The sequence below is a fragment of the Salvelinus namaycush genome, chromosome 1, assembly GCF_016432855.1.
Source record: "Salvelinus namaycush isolate Seneca chromosome 1, SaNama_1.0, whole genome shotgun sequence".
Classification (NCBI taxonomy): domain Eukaryota; kingdom Metazoa; phylum Chordata; class Actinopteri; order Salmoniformes; family Salmonidae; genus Salvelinus; species Salvelinus namaycush.
In genome coordinates, this window is record NC_052307.1 from 54,130,457 (window position 1) to 54,150,151 (window position 19,695).

General features: G+C 43.0%; 1 protein-coding gene and 1 long non-coding RNA gene across 3 annotated transcripts in view; both read right to left on the reverse strand.

The window, feature by feature from the left end:
- The window catches only part of LOC120045774 (diacylglycerol kinase zeta-like), a 119,721-nt gene that overhangs the window by 68,934 nt on the left and 31,092 nt on the right, over positions 1-19,695 (reverse strand). The window lies entirely within an intron of this gene.
- On the reverse strand, positions 3,725-8,848 carry LOC120045816. Its single transcript, XR_005476760.1, has 2 exons — positions 6,334-8,848; positions 3,725-5,405 (listed from the first exon to the last, which is right to left on the reverse strand). It is a non-coding gene; the product is annotated as an uncharacterized LOC120045816 (long non-coding RNA).

A 19,695-nucleotide genomic window follows, 5' to 3' on the forward strand; every position in this document is an offset into this window, starting at 1 on the left:
GATAATAGTCAAGACAACAATGCTATGCCCATCAGAACCAAATCACTGACCAACATTGCAAAATCAAACCAACATGTTTTTGAGGTCTAGCTATGGCAAGTATGTTCAGTGATATTAATGTCCCAGTGTTGCACATGTATTAAAATAAATAGAAACGACTCTAAAAAGGAGTTGCGTGCCACGTGACTTTAATGCTACACAGATGTCCTTCTCTCCACGTTGGAGTGTCCCGTTTCCCCTTAACTGGCCCACAGGCAAGGTTGTATCTGACACACACACATCAAATCACATTTTATTTGTCACATGCGTCGAATACAACTGGTGTAGACTTTACCGTGAAGTGCAGAGTTGAAAATAGTAACACAGGAGGAATAAAACAAAATACACAAGAATGTAGCTATATACAGGGAGTACCAGTACCAGATCAATGTGCAGAGGTACGAGGTATTTGAGGTAGATACTGTGTATATACATGAAGGTAGGGTAAAGTGACTAGGCATCAGGATAGATAAAAATGAAGAGTGTAAAAGTGTGGGTGTGCGTGTGTATAATGTGTGCGTGTGTATGTGTTGTGTCGGTATGCATGTGTTGTGTGTGTTACGCGTGTGTGTGTGCGTATGTAGTGTATGTGGTTTTGTGTGGGAGTGTTAATGTAGTGTGGGAGAGTGAGTGTGTATATAAATTCAGCAAAAAAAGAAATGTCCTCTCACTGTCAACTGCGTTTATTTTCAGCAAACTTAACATGTGTAAATATTTGTATGAACATAACAAGATTCAACAACAGACATAAACTGAACAAGTTCCACAGACATGTGACTAACAGAAATTGAATAATGTGTCCCTGAAAAAGGGTGGGGTCAAAATCAAAAGTAACAGTCCGTATCTGGTGTGGCCACCAGCTGCATAAGTACTGCAGTGCATCTCCTCCTCATGGACTGCACCAGATTTGGCAGTTCTTGCTGTGAGATGTTACCCCACTCTTCCACCAAGGCAACTGCAAGTTTCCAGACATTTCTGGGTGGAATGACCCTAGCTCTCACCCACCGATCCAACAGGTCCCAGACGTGCTCAATGGGATTGAGATCCGGGCTCGTCGCTGGCCATGGCAGAACATTGACATTCCTGTCTTGCAGGAAATCACACACAGAATGAGCAGTATGGCTGGTGGCATTGTCATGCTGGAGGGTCATGTCAGGATGAGCCTGCAGGAAGGGTACCACGAGGGAGGATGTCTTCCCTGTAACGCACAGCGTTGAGATTGCCTGCAATGACGACAAGCTCAGTCCGATGATGCTGTGACACACCGCCCCAGACCATGACGGACCCTCCACCTCCAAATCGATCCCGCTCCAGAGTACAGGCCTCGGTGTAACACTCATTCCTTCGACGATAAGCGCGAATCCGACCATCCCCCCTGGTGAGACAAAACCGTGACTCGTCAGTGAAGAGCACTTTTTGTCAGTCCTTTCTGGTTCAGCGATGGTGGGTTTGTGCCCATAGGCGACGTTGTTGCCGGTGATGTCTGGTGAGGACCTGCCTTACAACAGGCCTACAAGCCATCAGTCCAGCCTCTCTCAGCCTATTGCGGACAGTCTGAGCACTGATGGAGGGATTGTGCGTTCCTGGTGTAACTCGGGCAGTTGTTGTTGCCATCCTGTACCTGTCCCGCAGGTGTGATGTTTAGATTTACCGATCCTGTGCAGGTGTTGTTACACGTGGCTGCCACTGCGAGGACGATCAGACGTGTCCCCCTGGCTTAAGCAGGGGGACACATCTGGCACTGCAGGATTTGAGTCCCTGGCGGCGTAGTGTGTTACTGATGGTAGGCTTTGTTACTTTGGTCCCAGCTCTCTGCAGGTCATTCACTAGGTCCCCCCGTGTGGTTCTGGGATTTTTGCTCACCGTTCTTGTGATCATTTTGACCCCACGGGGTGAGATCTTGCGTGGAGCCCCAGATCGAGGGAGATTATCAGTGGTCTTGTATGTCTTCCATTTCCTAATAATTGCTCCCACAGTTGATTTCTTCAAACCAAGCTGCTTACCTATTGCAGATTCAGTCTTCCCAGCCTGGTGCAGGTCTACAATTTTGTTTCTGGTGTCCTTTGACAGCTCTTTGGTCTTGGCCATAGTGGAGTTTGGAGTGTGACTGTTTGAGGTTGTGGACAGGTGTCTTTTATACTGATAACAAGTTCAAACAGGTGCCATTAATACAGGTAACGAGTGGAGGACAGAGGAGCCTCTTAAAGAAGAAGTTACAGGTCTGTGAGAGCCAGAAATCTTGCTTGTTTGTAGGTGACCAAATACTTATTTTCCACCATAATTTGCAAATAAATTCATAAAAAATCCTACAATGTGATTTTCTGGATTTTTTTCTCATTTTGTCTGTCATAGTTGAAGTGTACCTATGATGAAAATTACAGGACTCTTCTTGTAGAACTTGCACAATTGGTGGCTGACTAAATACTTTTTTGCCCCACTGTATATTGTCTAGTAAATGTGCGTAGGTTCGGTGTAAGATAGTTAGGGTAGCATTAAATGACTAATTAGTCTGGCTATATAGCAGTCTTATGGTTTGGGGGCAGAAGCTGTCAAGGAGCCTCTTAGTCTGAGAGCCGATGCTCCGGTACCATTATCCGGATGGTAGCAGAGTGAACAGTCTACGGTTTGGGTAGCTGTTTAGACACTTGCCAGCCGGTCTGCGCATGCTTTGAGAACGCGTCCTGTTATTTCGTCAGATCATTAACCTGTTTAAACGTTTTGCTCACATCGGCCACAGAGAGCAAGATCTCACACACACACACACACACTCCTGCCATCCTGGCCTCCACGTTGCTCTCCTGCACTGCCTCCCCTGACTCCCCTCTGGTTCGGCAGAGGGCATGGGCTGGCACCCCTTACAGAGGCATTGTCCACAGTTCTGCTTCTATGGCCACACCACTAGAGCTGAGGGGGAAAAAGAGAGAGATCTAACCATAGGCAAGGACAGAGAGGGAGAGATAAAAAGGGGGATATGGAATTTCACTGTTTGTGTGGCTGTGTATTGGCTTAGGAGAACGCTACGTTCTGAAGTTGAGCGATTAGTGTCAAATTACCGATATTGCACATCTGTGCTATGCAGGGATGACTAACCACAAATATTACTAACCAACTCATGTCTCAGTGCCGGTAAACTGACACTCAGCACTCATACGCCTGCTCTGTGCGACCAGAGCTGTTATGGCTGATGAGTAAGACCGCGTGATGCGCTGTGTGGGCTGACCACACGCACACTCAGACTGCAGCCCTGGCAGCCCTGACACTGTTAAGAGCACAAGGCCACAGACAGCTGAACTGAGACACCTTCTCCATATCAAACACGGCTCGGCTGCACTGTGGGCGAATGGAGTAACACATTACTATGCTGTATTGGGTTCATTTACTGGAAGTCAAAAGTGATCGTTTCGTGTCCTATTGCAAGCTCTCTTCCTGTAACCTTTGGTGAGAGGCTTGTTGAAGCTGACACCTGCAATGCTGTGGTGGGGTGTGCACTGTGCTAAATAAGGAGAAGCTAGGACGATACTGTCACTAATATAAGTCATAAGATATAACAAAATGAAATAGAGATATCCAGGTGTCTTGTGTTCTCACATAGGAAGAAACACAAATATCAAAGAAGGATGTTTTGTGATGGGGTACTCTTGTAGTGGTGGTTTCGGTGAGGAAGCAAGGCAAAATGGTAGCGGTGCAATATTCAGGATGGGGACTTTTATTTAAAGTGAGAACAGGGAAATAAACAGCATTTTAGCAAACACTTATCCAGAGCGACTTAAAGTTAGTGCATTCATCTTTAAAGGGAAACTCCACCACTTTTCAACCTCATTTTTATTACTTCAGCACAATACCATTGTCTACACATGTGAAAACCTTCGCATTTCTTCATTTTGTAGAAAAAAATCGATACATTTAAAAAGTTCTACCCGATGACATGGTGTCGTGGGGAGCAAGAAAATACCCTCTCTCTGGCTAGAAACTTGTTGCAGGTTTTGAAAACCCCCGTTTAAAAAAAACTAACATTTAATCCTAACCCGTCATGTCACAGAGAATCATCTTTTAGGACTTTTCTTCATATCTTTTTAACCACACAGATCATAGAAACCCGCCGTTTTCACATATGTAGACACTGGTATGGTGCTGGAGATAATGAATACAAGGTTTAAAAGTGGCAGAATTGTCCTTTAAGGTAGCAAGGTGAGACCACATATCATAGCTACTTATTACATTTTTCCTGAATTAAGAGCAAAGTCACTGCTAGAAAGACAAGTGCGAGTGTTGGTGCAAGAAAGGTGCTATTATTTAAAAAAAAATCTGAACACTAATGTTGCTTACAGTACACACTTATCTGGTCATTTCAGATCATGAACAGATAGGATAGAGGTTGTTTTCATCATAGAATTACATTATAGAATCACAATTATAGAATCTCTATGGTTTTCACTACAAGAAAGTACAGTCTCTGGACAGAGCCGTTAGTAGTTCCTCTTGAAGATGCACCTGCAGAGTATGGAGACGGTGCACTGACTGAATTCAGCCAAAAGACCCCAAAAAATCCAGCTGGTATTTAGGAATATTTGGTATCAAGTAATGGGCAACCACGAAGACAGTGGTAAGCTGGAGGATACCAGCCATGATGAAGAATATCCCAATGATGAACATCACCTTGGCCCTGGACCAGTTACTCTTGACGCAGTTGGTGCACTGGACCAAAGATGGCCCCAATCAATCCCAGAGATCAAAGGACGGTTGAGATGGAGGTGATCATCATCAGGGCCCATATGACCCCACTGGGAGGGTCCAGAAGAAAAAACTAAATCGACGGCACAGGACACTAGGGAGACTATCCACCAGAATGATGCCAATCTCACTACGGGGCACAAGCTGGACAGTATAGCTCCTCCGATCAGGAGCAGGGACGCTACCCCCCCCCCAGCTGAAGTAGAGCGAGCCAGTTTTCATCGAGAACACTTCTCATCCGGGTGGTGTAGCTAGCTGTCCAGGAGACACGGATGATGAGTATACCAGCCAGGATGAAGAATTTTCCAGTGTTTATTATCAACTTGGCCTTCGATGGTTCCTCTTTGGTGCACTTGGCTCCGATGATGAAGACCATCACCCCCAGAACCCCCAAGATGATGGCGATGATGGTCATGGCTAAGGCCGGCCTGCAGGTCCTGGGGAAGGAGGGAGTCGTAGAACTTACTGTCCCATGAGCAATCAGCTCACCCACAGGCCCTCCCAGATGGCCAGAGGGATGAAGGCAGTCACTCTACACATGGGCAAAGCAGAGGCTACTATGGAGATGACGCATCCTATGACTCCCAAGGTGATGCCCACAATCTCCTTCAAAGAGTTACTCAACAAAGAGGTTTCTAGAAAAGGGGAGATATTCAACTTTTAGAGAAGATTCTATACAGTGCCTTCAGAAAGTATTCACAGCACTTGACTTTTTGTTGTGTTACAGATTCAATTTAAAATGGATTAAATTGAGATTTTTGTTCACTGGCCTACACATATTACCCCATATTGTCAAAGTGGAATTCTGTTGTAATTTATTTTTATTGTTTTTTACAATTTAATTAAAAATGAAAACTGAAATGTCTTGGGTATGCTTGTAATCGTTAAGAACTGGGGAGTTTTTCAGGATACAAAAGAATAGGAATGGAGCTAATCTAGGCAAAATCCTAGAGGAAAACTTGCTTCAGTCTGCCTTCACCTTTCAGCAGGACAATAACCTAAAACACAAGGCCAAATCTACACTGGAGTTGCTTACCAAGAAGGCAGTGAATGTTCCGGAGTGGCTGAGTTACAGTTTTGACTTCAATCGACTTGAAAATGTATGGCAATACCTGAAAACGGTTGTCTAGAAATGATCAACAACCAATTTAACAGTGCTTGAAGAATGTTTAAAAAAAAAGAATGAGCAAATGTTACACAATCCAGGTGTGGAAAGCTCTTAAGAGACTTACCCAGAAAGACTCACAGCTGTAATCGCTGTCAAAAGGTGCTTCTACAAAGTATTGTCTCAAAGGTGTGAAAACGTATGTAAATTAGCTATTTATTGATTTCCTTTCCAATACATTTGCAAAAATGTCTAAAAACATGCTTTCACTTTGTCATTATGGGGTGTAGATGGGTGAAGAAGAAAAAATATCTATTTAATCCATTCTGAATTCAGGCCGTAACAGAACAGAATGTGGAAAAGTCAAGGGGTATGAATAATTTCTGAAGGCACTATAACTCTAGGATCGTCAATCTTTACAAAGTTCCAGAACAACATCCTCTTCCAAATGCTCTTACCTTCCAATTCTTCTGTAACTGGAGACCTGAGTCTGTCAGAAACCCACTGTGTCTGATCGATGCTGTGATCTCACTTAAATATGTTGTCATGGAAACAGGAAACCAGGCCCCTCTCCACCTGCAGTTTGCAATTTGCCGAAATGCGTATCCAGGGTCTAATATATGTTTTTAGGCCATAACCTTCTTAATGGAAGGAGTGGAGAGAGGCAGTGAGTCACTCACAGCAGCACAGGCGGCCTTGAACACAGAGGAGCAGACTTGGTGACCCGGTCTGTATTGAGTGGGATGGAGGCTGGCGTAGGTAGGCATGACTCACCACACAAACAAGTAGATACCACCGAGGCCTGGGTAGAGGGGGTATACTATCGGCGATATACTATCGGCAGATATCACAATAATTATAAAAAGAACCATTGTACTGTGTATAATGTTTTTTTTTTTTTTAACTGGCAAATAAAAATCAATCAATCAACCATGCATAGTGCATACCAAGTCATACATTTTTATATGCTCTTTTGCACATTTACATGTAGAAGCTGTTCTATGTGGTCCATCAATTTTAAACTTCTAAGCATGGCTTAGTTCTGCCTTTTCAATGTAGGCTCCATGAGTAAAAGCTCACAGACAAGTGTTCACTACAAGAGCCATCCTCCCTGCCAAGGCCCTTGGGGCAGCATGGTCATGAGAGGGAGTGTGGAAGTAACCGTTTTGGACGGGTCCGTTTGTCCCCCAGCGATGCACCCAGGGGACAGTTGTCCGGCACTGTGACTGAGACCGGGGCGGCGTCATGACCTGACCGTGCTACCTTGATCCATTACCTGTAGCAACAGAGTGGAGGTTCTGAGTGTCCGTTACCTCACATTAACAAACGCCCCTCTCCACAGTTGTGACTAGATGGGAGTACAGCTACGGACAGAAGTGACTTTTTGTAGAAGGTTAGGAAAGAATTTGAGCTATCCCTAACCCTTTCCTAACCTTAACCCAATTCTCCTAACCTGCAATTTTAATTCTCCTAACCTGCTGCATAGTTCTCCTAACCTAATGACTCTCTTGTGTCTTTACTCCAGCCCCCTCCCCGACCATCACCCCTCTAGCCCCTCATACACTGAGCCGTCCTCAGCCACTGTTAGCCTAAACCCGGTCTCTAGCTCTTTGCTACAGTCCCTCCAGCCTCAGAGAGAGAGATAGAGAGAGAAAAGGGTGATGTCAGGCCTGCCCTTTCAGAGTGAGCTCTGATTGGATTGAAGATCTAACCTGTCTCCCACTGCTACAAGGGACAGTGATTATACGCACCAGCTGCGAAAGTGTCCTGGCCCAGGGCTTTGATGAGTAACAGAGGCTTGTAACATTTCCTACTACCAGACAGATTTCCACAAGCACTCTGCAAGGGATTAAACTCATATCACACTGAGAGGTGTGTGTGTGTGTGGGGGGGGGGGGGGGGGGGGGCATAGAGAGACAGCTATGGGAAAACAAAGAGGATATATACTGCATGAGCTGCCAGACAGCACCTAGACTAGAGTAATAATTGATTGGGCATTTCCTTAACACTAGCCTCACAACACAGTAGGAATAGCAGAAATATCCTCTTGGACTCAAAGACAACGGCACTATCTGCAGCATCATTAAAATGCGAAAAACTAAAACAACTATTTAGTCAATAGCACAGTCCTTCAGGAGATGTTAATATGCGGATGTTATCCTACTTGTTATGCTTGAAGTTGTTATCCTTGAAGTTGTGTTGCACTCCAACATGACATTAGGTAGCTTCGTTATCAATACGTCACATGATAGATATGCAAAAACTTTCCCAGGTGTTAACAGCATTGTAAGCTATGGGGAAAAGAAGACACCAATGTTCCTCATGGCAGGGGAAGCACCCAACAGAAACTATTATGGTCGACTTCATTATGCTCTATAGGAGGAAGTATCTATTGTTAACTACACAGCAAAGTCAGTAAGTCTGCAGAAATATCCAGCATTCAAAGTTATGACTGCTCTGCCTGCTATAAGTCCTTTATACAGTCTTGGTGTTGTGTTGGGACAACTGTAGCTACCATACTTCCTGTCTGAGATGAGATAGAGGACTGTGTTTCCCCTCAACTCACTAAGACCCCTGCAGGCCTTTATAACACATTAACAACAATGTTTCGCTGTACGATTAGCGCAACTAACGATACCACTCAGGCCATATGTGGGTAAAGTATTGAAATTATTCTCAGAAACCAGCGACACGTTTCTCTATTAGCAATTATGATCTACTTACGTTGTGAGGAAGCAAACAACAACCCCAACGGTTGTGTGTGTGTGAGATCTGTGGGTCAAGTAAGCATGTGATGATGATATTCAAAAGTCACAGAGACAGTCAAGCTGGGATGTGTCTACAGTCTAATACCCACCAAGACTCACCTCGTATTTCTGTTGTGACATAGGCTAAGGTGGCCTAGTCAAAGTCCAGACCTAATCCCAATTGAGATGTTAGACCTGAAACGAGCAGTTCATGCTTGAAAACCCACAAATGTCGCCGAGTTAAAGCAGTTCTGCATGGAAGAGTGGGCCAAAATTCCTCCACAGTGACGTGAGAGACTGATCAACGACCACAGGAAGTGTTTGGTTGGAGTCATTGCAGCTAAAGGTGGCTGTCACACCTGCACCCGCTCCCCCTCTCTGGCGCTTGAGGGCGCCAGGCTGCCCATCAATACGCACACCTGTCACTATCATTCCGCGCACCAGCGCTTCATTGCACTCACCTGGACTCCTTCACTTTGTTGATTTCCCCCTCTATTTCTGTCTGTTCCTCAGTTTGTTTCCGCGTGTCAGAATTAATGTTGTTTCTTTCCCCCTGTCCAGACGCTGTCCGTGTTTTGTTTCCTGTCTGTCATTTATTAAATATTCACTCCCTGTACTTGCTTCTCGTCTTCCAGTGCCTGTCCTCACAGTGGCACAAGCAGTTATTGAGTGTAAGGGCGCAAATTCCTTTTTCCACACAGGGGCATTGGGTTTAGCATAATTTGGTTTATGAAATAAAAAAAAACAAGTATGTAATTCTTGTGCTATTTGTTCCCTCAGGTATCCTTTATCTAATATTAGGTTTTGGTTGAAAATCTGATAACATTCGGTATCAAAAATATGCAAAAGTAGAGAAAATTAGAAAGGTGGCAAATACTTTTTCACAACCCTGTATATTTCCTGGGTCAGTAGGCCTAAGACAAAACATGACATATTCTAAAGCTTAGGTAAAGATAAGCATGAGGCAAATATGACACCTAGTGGTAAAATGAAGCACTTACGGATTTATATTTGTATGGACTATGATAGAAGATGGAGAGGATAGCTAGAGCAGGTTTCTGCAACCTTGTTCCTGTAGAGCTACCGTCCTGTAGGTTTTCACTCCAACCCTAATCTAGTGCACCAGAATCGAATAATTAGCTGGTTGATAAACTGAATCAGGTTACCAGGAACAGGGTTGGAGAGCTCTGAGATAGAGGATGCTGGGTCTGTACAAGAAAAAAACAGGTGTCTCATACAGAAGCACAAGAGCAATGGGGCCATAAGCGGTGTAAGGAGAGGTCATCTGCTGATACAGGGGCCCCTAAGAGCTGGATGGCCCCAGGGAGATGGCATGAAGTCGTGTTGTAGAGGCCTCTGCTCCAGACTCTGTGGGTCTTTCCTGCTCCACGAAGCACTCTGACCTCCTAAACAGGCAACATGATATTTCTCCCCACCCGGCCCATTTAGAGTCCTTTGCAAGTCTCCTTTCTATCCTGACTTTGGCACTGAGCTCTCACAGGCCCAAGTGTTAGTCTCAATTGTAGAGGTAAATAAATAAACATTGTGAGGTCTCTAACAATGAAAACCCTAATTTGATTGTATTAGTTATATAAAACCAATCTCTTTAGCTTACTAAAAGGATTCATCTGATTGTGTGTCTCATTATGTAATTACAATGCTTGTTTATCATGTACAGTTGAAGTCGGAAGTTTACATACACTTAGGTTGGAGTCATTAAAACTCGTTCTTCAACCACTCCACAAATTTCTTGTTAACAAACTATAGTTTTGGCAAGTCGGTTAGGACACCTACTTTGTGCATGACACAAGGTATTTTTCCAACAATTGTTTAGACAGATTATTTCACTTATAATTCACTGTATCACAATTCCAGTGGGTCAGAAGTTTACATACACTAAGCTGACTGTGCCTTTAAACAGCTTGGAAAATTACAGAAAATTATGTCATGGCTTTAGAAGCTTCTGATAGGCTAATTGACATAATTCGAGTCAATTGGAGGTGTACCTGTGGATGTATTTCAAGGCCTAAATCCAAACTCAGTGCCTCTTTGCTTGACATCATGGGAAAATCAAAAGAAATCAGCCAAGACCTCAGAAAAAAAATTGGAGACCTCCACAAGTCCTGTTCAAGTCTGGTTCAATTTCCAAATGCTTGAAAGTACCACGTTCATCTGTACAAACAATAGTAGTATAAACACCATGGGACCACGCAGCCATCATACCGCTCAGGAAGGAGACACGTTCTGTCTCCTAGAGATGAACGTACTTTGGTGCGAAAAGTGCAAATCAATCCCAGAACAGCAGCACCTTGTGAAGATGCTGGAGAAAACAGGTACAAAAGTCTCTATATCCACAGTAAAACGAGTCCTATATCGACATAACCCGAAAGGCCGCTCAGGAAGGATGAAACTGCTCCAAAACCGCCATAAAAAAGCAAGACTACGGTTTGCAACTGCACATGGGGACAAAGATCGTACTTTTTGGAGAAATGTCCTCTGGTCTGATGAAACAAAAATAGAACTGTTTGGCCATAATGACCATCGTTATGTTTGGAGGGAAAAGGGGGAGGCTTGCAAGCCGAAGAACACCATCCCAACCATGAAGCACGGGGTGGCAGCATCATGTTGTGGGGGTGCTTTGCTGCAGGAGGGACTGGTGCACTTCACAAAATAGATGGCTTCATGAGGATGGAAAATGATGTGGATATATTGAAGCAACATCTCAAGAGTTAAAGCTTGGTCGCAAATGGGTCTTCCAAATGGACAATGACCCCAAGCATGCTTCCAAAGTTGTGGCAAAATCACTTAAGGACAACAAAGTCAAGGTATTGGAGTGGCCATCACAAAGCCCTGACCTCAATCCTATAGGACATTTCTGGGCAGAACAGAAAAAAACGTGTGCGAGCAAGGAGGCCTACAAACCTGACTCAGTTACACCAGCTCTGTCAGGAGGAATGGGCCAAAATTCACCCTACTTATTGTGGGAAGCTTGTGGAAGTCTACCCGAAACGTTTGACACAAGTTAAACAATTTAAAGGCTATGCTACTTAAATACTAATTGAATGCATGTAAACTTCTGACCCACTGGGAATATAATGAAAGAAATAAAAGCTGAAATAAATCATTCTCTCTTCTATTATTCTAACATTTCACATTCTTAAAATAAAGTGGTGATCCTAACTGACCTAAGACAGGGAATTTTTACTAGGATTAAATGTCAGGAATTGTGAAAAACTGAGTTTAAATGTATTTGGCTAAGGTGTATGTAAACTTCCGACTTCAACTGTATGTTCAGAAACTGTAGTAATGAGCATTACATTTTGATTCATTGTGAGGCCACCCACCATATGATCTGTCTATTTAAAGATCAGACACGGGACTGCCCTGACTAATATTGCTCTGGGCAGATAGAAAGAGACGAGACATGATTGAAGAGTTGGGGACTGTCTGGTTTTCTAACCAGTTATTTCTATCCAATAGGGTTCCATTCTTCCTTCAGGGTACAGTATTGTATTAGCGCTAACAGAACAAGACAGTAAATAAAAAAATTCAAAACTCAGAAATCTGACAAAACATTTGAAAGACATTTCCTTGAAATGTAACTCCATGATTCCCAGAGCGATGACAAGCCATAATGAATCAATAACTTTTAAGTGGTAATTGATTTAGTTCCAAAATAGACTCACTTACAGAGTCACCGCGGGTTTATTTGAGCTAATTTTATCCTCACTCTGCTATCGCTAGGCTCTCTATCTGTCTGGTAGTGTTGGCATGTTGTATCATACTACGCAGACAGGAAATTAACTGGCTCACTACCAAAAGATCCTGAGTCAAGTGAAGGTTACACACACACATGCTTTGGTAATAACACTACTAGATATTGCCATGTTTTTAACTTCCTCATCAACACTGGCTGTTCTGCTTTCTCACTCTACATCTCACCCCATGATGGTTGGGTATGGAGTGGGAAATATCTCCTACGCTAGATACAATACAGGGGGCATCTTTTCCTAAAGCAATCCTCTGACATCACGAGTTGGATTTGCATCAACTAACCAGTTAATTAGTAGCAGAACAGGAAGTAAAAGAATTACAGGGAACTGCAACTAGTGTATATGTTCCTAACGAGGGTGGGGAATGGCCTAACTCAATGGAATTAGTGCTCAGAGTGGCTCTAACCACAGACCCATATCATTACTGACAATGGGCGCAAATACTCCGCCATTTTCTGTTGGGTTTTTAATTCATCTCTATGAACATAGCAATATGATTAAGGGCCCTCTTTAACAAAAACAACAAGAAGTGTAAGACTCGAGGCTGTGCTCTGGGTCATTGTTCGGGAAAGCTGTAAAAACGGGACAGGCTCACGATGACACATTTTTACCTTTGCGTTGGTACCAAAGAATATCCTGTCGTGCGAGGACAGGAACCCATGCTGGGTGACCCTGTTCCTGTCAACAGCCCCTGAAACTGGTAGAGGATGGACTTCATACTGCATTACTGATGAGGAACACAGTGAAACACTGAACAGTAGTAGGTTAGACAAAGCCAACAGCAGTATTGACATGTCTGAATATTTTATGAAACATTGATGGTTTTGTTATCATTAGCAATTTTATTCATCCTCTTATTTCATAGCTCACTATTTCATCGTAATAAACCAGTAACTTGCCCATAAAAGCAACTTGTTAGCAGCTCAACTGACACATTTTCTAGGCGAAACCACAATGTTGGGTTACAGTTGATACGGCTGCTGCATGGCTAGAGTGACACATATAATGGCTATGGGCATGCTTTGTCACATCTGTCACATCAATGAGCGAACTAAAGATAAAACTGGCTCTATTTCTGTCAGTCCTCAGATGGGTCCCTCTTTCTCCCTTCAGGCCCCTCGCTGTCTGCAGACCCATCCGCCCTGGCACCTCAACACTGTCATTCAGTGGGACACGCAGCCAGCCCTGGTCCCAATGCTACGAGATGTTGCCAAATAAGCCAGAACACGCCGGAAGGTGACGACTGGGATGGGATCAGCTCTGCGAACACACATCAGGAAGGATAGGGGTTTCCGTTTACCCCCAAACTCTTTGGAAGCACACAGTTTATTCCCCCAGTGAATCCTCTCTCTGCCCTTAACATGGGATAGGTGTCCCTACCCGGGACGGTTGAGCTAACGTGCGCTAATGTGATTAGCAGAGCCTCTGTGTGTGGTTGGGAGACGGTTCTGTTGAACAATGGAATGCATTGTCAGAAGAGTTCACGTTCCAAATTCTACTGTGAGGCCCCAACTAGAGTCAGGGCTACAAGGCTGTGCGACATTGAGAACAGCTGTCTAGGTCTATGCTCCTCTGAAATAGACACTACATGCTCCGTTAAGGCTGCAGTGTGAATCCTGGCTTCTAGTAGAGAACATTCATTTTATAAGTGTATTACAAGCAATTACAAGCAAACAGTCATAATAAATAACAGGAATTGGAGCACAGTCTGGGGCAGTGACAGGGAGTAGTTGTGACAGGGACAGGCACCTGGTGGGCTGAACAGAGGTGTGAATGAGATGTGTCCCCCCGCAGAGAAGGTACCGTCCTCTCTGCCAGCTACAGCTTGCTGAGAAGAACAGCGTGCCGTGTAAAGGTGGAGAGTCAGGTGATTGTCTGAGGACTTGTGTTCTAATATCATCATCATGTAGGTAGGTACTTCCTCTGCATGTTCTTATGATCACTGGCTGTAGTACTGAAGCTTCTGAAGGCAGTACTTGGCTAACAGTTATACAGTATTGTGTGAAACTGTAGCTGGATATCAATGAGATATCTGTTATCCGTACAGTCCACATCAATTATCACAGAGCTCCCATTGTTTCCTTATTGGCCCACTCCGAACAATAGTGCCAGGGGTTGACAGACTTATTGCTGTTCTTGCTCAGAGCCTGTTCACAGACAGGACAATTGATGACGATAACAATTATCACTGTTGAGCAAAGAAACACAGAAAATGTATTCATTGTATGCTTAACATGGCTTGTAATTTGTTGACCCCTAGATCAATTGGTTTATCATAGATTCAAGATTGTGCAAGTAATACAGTATAATCTGTAGAGTAGCACAACAGGGCTCTCTCTAGCCAAACAGCTTTATCGGTCTAATCTGTTGGAGGAGACTTCAACCCTGGTTTAAAGGACATGTTGATGTATTGGCTAATGGCCAAGCCTACTGCACTCACTGTGTGAGCAGTATGCTTTCATGGTATATAGTGTACTTTTAAAAAGGGGAATAACGGCAAGTTTCTCAAATGTGTCCATGTGCCTAAATCCCTTAGTTGTTGAACTGTCTGTCAAAGTACGCGCCTCTCTCACTCAGGGAGAGCGAGGTAGACCTAGAGCAGGAGCTACATCACAGGGTGATACAGCCCCCGCCGCTCACTACAGCGCTAGATAGAACTTGGTGGAATAACGCAAATCTACGACACATATAAACGTTCTGTCGCAGCGAAAATACTAAATTTGATTGTGAGATATGACATAAATATTTTATGTGATGAATTTGGGTCGCTGGGTTCATCCTTTTCCTTTTCTGAGACCTCTGCTAAGCAAGGAGGAACGGAGCCAACCTAATCCCGGCCCTCCCCCTTTTACCTTGCAACCCCATTGGAACTAATTTCACCTGCCAATGAACATTGTCCATCTTCTCTCTCTGACTGTAGGCTACATCCCTCATTGCATGGTGTGATCAACACACCAAAATACATCTACTAAAATGAGAAGGAAAGACTAGTGAGAGTGCAACATTAACATCCACTTCCTAGGATGACACATATGGGCTATAAGGCTAATTTTTATAAACAATGTTTCATTAGATTGTAACTTTCCAACAGTAGCTTGTTGACAGCGAAAATATCCATGTAAATTAATTTCTGTTGCAGATATAATAGATAGATGCCTTCATTAGTACCTAGGCTATCGAAATGCGATTTATGCTCACTGTCCAAGTTTTCATTGGGCTAGATCAAATATGCTATTATTACATGTATTATTAGCCTACATTTATAATATTTTTTTAAATTGGTAGAATAATGACAAATCATTTACAAAATGATGCAGAGGATTTTGTTTGCAAGCCGGTGCCAAATTGCATTCCTCGAGCGAGCAAGAAAATGTGATTGTCACGCCCTGGCCATAGAGAGGCTTTTATTCTCTATTTTGGTTAGGCCAGGGTGTGACTAGGGTGGGCATTCTAGTTTCTTTATTTCTATGTTTTCTATTTCTTTGTGTTTGGCCGGGTGTGGTTCTCAATCAGAGGCAGCTGTCTATCGTTGTCTCTGATTGAGAACCATACTTTAGGTAGCCCTTTTTTCCGCCTGTCTTTGTGGGAAGTTAACTTTGTTTGATGGCACATTGCCTTAAGCTTCACGGTTTGTTTTGGTATTGTTTATTGTTTTGTTGGCGACATCTACTATTAAAAGTATGTACGCTCACCACGCTGCACCTTAGTCCTCTTCTTTTAACGGCCGTGACAGTGATAATGTTGGCACATTTTATCAAGTGGAAAAGTATTCTTATAGCATGTATGCATGAAATACTCTTGCATCAAATACACTACTCCTTGAAAGTTGTGTAGTGATTATATTTAGCATACGTGATGAATGATGACCACTGCAATCAACAGCTGCAGTATCGCTCATTGGATTACCCCAGATCATGGAATAGGCTGTGTGAAAGTTTATAAAGACAAAAGGCAGACACATGGAATTATTTGAGTTGGATGGATGGTTGACGTGACAAAGGTAGGCTGATATTCTTATCTAAAATGTGGGTGAAACTTTGCTTCAGCACTCGGTGTGTGTGTTTCGCGCACAGGACTTGAGCCTGGATGGACTCACGCAATAAATCCCCAAATTCTAACAAAATACACCAGCAACATCATTTAGTAGATTAAGGTTGTGAGGACAGTGTTTCTGATCCGATCGACAATTATCTTCTAATGTATTTGTTTGGCTGCGTTGCCATCTTTAGAGCATAGCATTTTCTGCTTGGTTTCAAGAGCATTGAAAGAGAGAAATTAAAGAGGCTACTACCGAGGCCTGATGACGCTTCTGACTATATAGTAAAAGGCGTGTTGTGAAATGCTAAATATAATATAGGCTATTTTGAAAGCTGCCAGTGTGTCTGTTTTTGCATGAGATGGCTGCTGTTTCCTCCTTGCTTGGCAGAGACCTCAATGTACTGAATGTGACCCAAATTTATCGCATACAAACGTATATGCCATCTCACAATCGATCGGAGTTCCCGAATTTAGTATCTTCGCTGTGACAGAACGTTTATATTTGTCGTAGATATGCGTTATTCCACAAAGTTCTGTCTAGAGCTGCAGTGAGTGTGAGGCTGTATAACCCTGTGACGTAGCTCTCGCTCTAGGTCTACCTCGCTCTCCCTGAGTGAGAGAGGCGCGTACTTTGACAGACAGTCCAACAACGAGGGGTTTAGGAACATAGACAAATTGTCAAAATTTGCTGCTATTCCCCTTTAAGACAGGTACAGTATTAGTGATGAGAGGTGGATATTTGAGCATAAAACATCAATCCCCCCCCCCTTCCCCCCGAGCAACTTTGAAATATTGTGTTGTGAATGCATAATGAAAGGATACCGACTCAGACCCTTTTGAAGGAAATGCAACACACACACACACACACCTTGTGACAATGACATGACATGCTCATTAAAACACACACTCCCACAGTGAGGTGTCCTGCAGTTCTCAGGTCAGTATGCTCCAAGAGCCCCCTGCTTACTGCTAAAGGAGCGCTGAGGTACTGGAACAGCAGATGCCTCCCTTCCTCCCTCCCATCCCCTTCACCTCTCACCCACCTCCAGTCATCCGCAGATGCCTGAGGGTTGAGCTACTGATCAATACTGTGAAAGGGATTGTAAACAACAGCAGGACTCCTATACTGTTACAGTAGTGTTACTTCAGTACTAGAACAATAAACTCATCTTTTGCCAGTATCCCTGTAATCACCAACTCTGGCCATCCAATTTGAAAATCCTGCGTAATAGCATATAGGTCAATCGATTATGATTTTTCAACGCCGATACTGATTATTGGAGGACCAAAAAAAGCCGATACCAATTAATCTGACAATTTTTTAAAATGTATTTGTAATAATGACAATTACAACAATACTGAATGAACACTTATTTTAACTTAATATAATACATCAATAAAATCCATTTAGCCTCAAATAAATAATGAAACATGTTCAATATGGTTTAAATAATGCAAAAACAAAGTGTTGGAATAGAAAGTAAAAGTGCAATATTTGCCATGTAAGAAAGCTAACGTTTAAGTTCCTTGCTCAGAACATGAGAACATATGAAAGCTGGTGGTTCCTTTTAACATGAGTCTTCAATATTCCCTGGTAAGAAGTTTTAGGTTGTAGTTATTATAGGAATTATAGGACTATTTCTCTCTATACCATTTGTATTTCATATACCTTTGACTATTGGATGTTCTTATAGGCACTTTAGTATTGCCAGTGTAGCAGTATAGATTCCGTTCCTCTCCTCGCTCCTACCTGGGCTCGAACCAGGAACACATCGGCAACAGCCACCCTCGAAGCAGCGTTACCCATCGCTCCACAAAAGCTGTGGCCCTTGCAGAGAAAGGTGAACAACTACTTCAAGTCTCAGAGCGAGTGACGTTTGAAACGCTATTAGCGCACCCCCCGCTAACTAGCTAGCCATTTCACATCGGTTACACCAGCCTAATCTCGGGAGTTGATAGGCTTGAAGTCAAACAGCGCAATAGCTGCTGGCAAACGCACGAAAGTGCTGTTTGAATGAATGCTTATGAGCCTGCTGCTGCCTACCACCGCTCAGTCAGACTGCTCTATCAAATCATAGACTTAATTATAACATAATAACACACAGAAATACGAGCCTTAGGTCATTAATATGGTCGAATCCGGAAACTATCATCTTGAAAACAAAACGTTTATTCTTTCAGTGAAATACGGAACTGTTACGTATTTTATCTAACGGGTGGCATCCCTAAGTCTAAATATTTCTGTTACATTGCACAACCTTCAATGTTATGTCATAATTACGTAAAATTCTGGCAAATTAGTTCGCAATGAGCCAGGCGGCCCAAACTGTTGCATATACCCTGACTCTGCGTGCAATGAAGGCAAGAGAAGTGACACAATTTCACCTGGTTAATAATATAATAACGCCTGCTAACCTGGATTTCTTTTAGCTAAATATGCAGGTTTAAAAATATATACTTCTGTGTATTGATTTTAAGAAAGGCATTGATGTTTATGGTTAGGTACAGTCGTGCAACGATTGTGCTTTTTTCGCAAATGCGCTTTTGTTAAATCATCCCCTGTTTGGCGAAGTTGGCTGTCTTTGTTAGGAAGAAATAGTCTTCACACAGTTCGCAACAAGCCAGGCGGCCCAAACTGCTGCATATACCCTGACTCTGTTGCAAGAGAAGTGACACCATTTCCCTAGTTAAAATAAATTCATGTTAGCAGGCAATATTAACTAAATATGCACGTTTAAAAATATATACTTCTGTGTATTGATTTTAAGAAATGCATTGATGTTTATGGTTAGGTACACGTTGGAGCAACGACAGTCCTTTTTCGCGAATGCGCACCGCATCGATTATATGCAACGCAGGACACACTAGATAAACTAGTAATATCATCAACCATGTGTAGTTAACTAGTGATTGTTTTTTATAAGTTAAGTTTAATGCTAGCTAGCTTCTTACTGCATTCACGTAGCAATGTAAGGCAGGTGGTTAGAGCGTTGGACTAGTTAACTAAGGTTGCAAGATTGAATCCCCGAGCTGACAAGGTAAAAATCTGTCGTTCTGCCCCTGAACAAGGGAGTTAACCCACCGTTCCTAGGCCGTCATTGAAAATAAGAATGTGTTCTTAACTGACTTGCCTAGTTAAATAAAGGTGTAAAAAAAATGTTTAAAAAAATTAGCCAAATCGGTGTCCAAAAATACAGATTTCCGATTGTTATGAAAACTTGAAATCGGCACTAATTAATCGGCCCTTCCAATTAATCGGTCG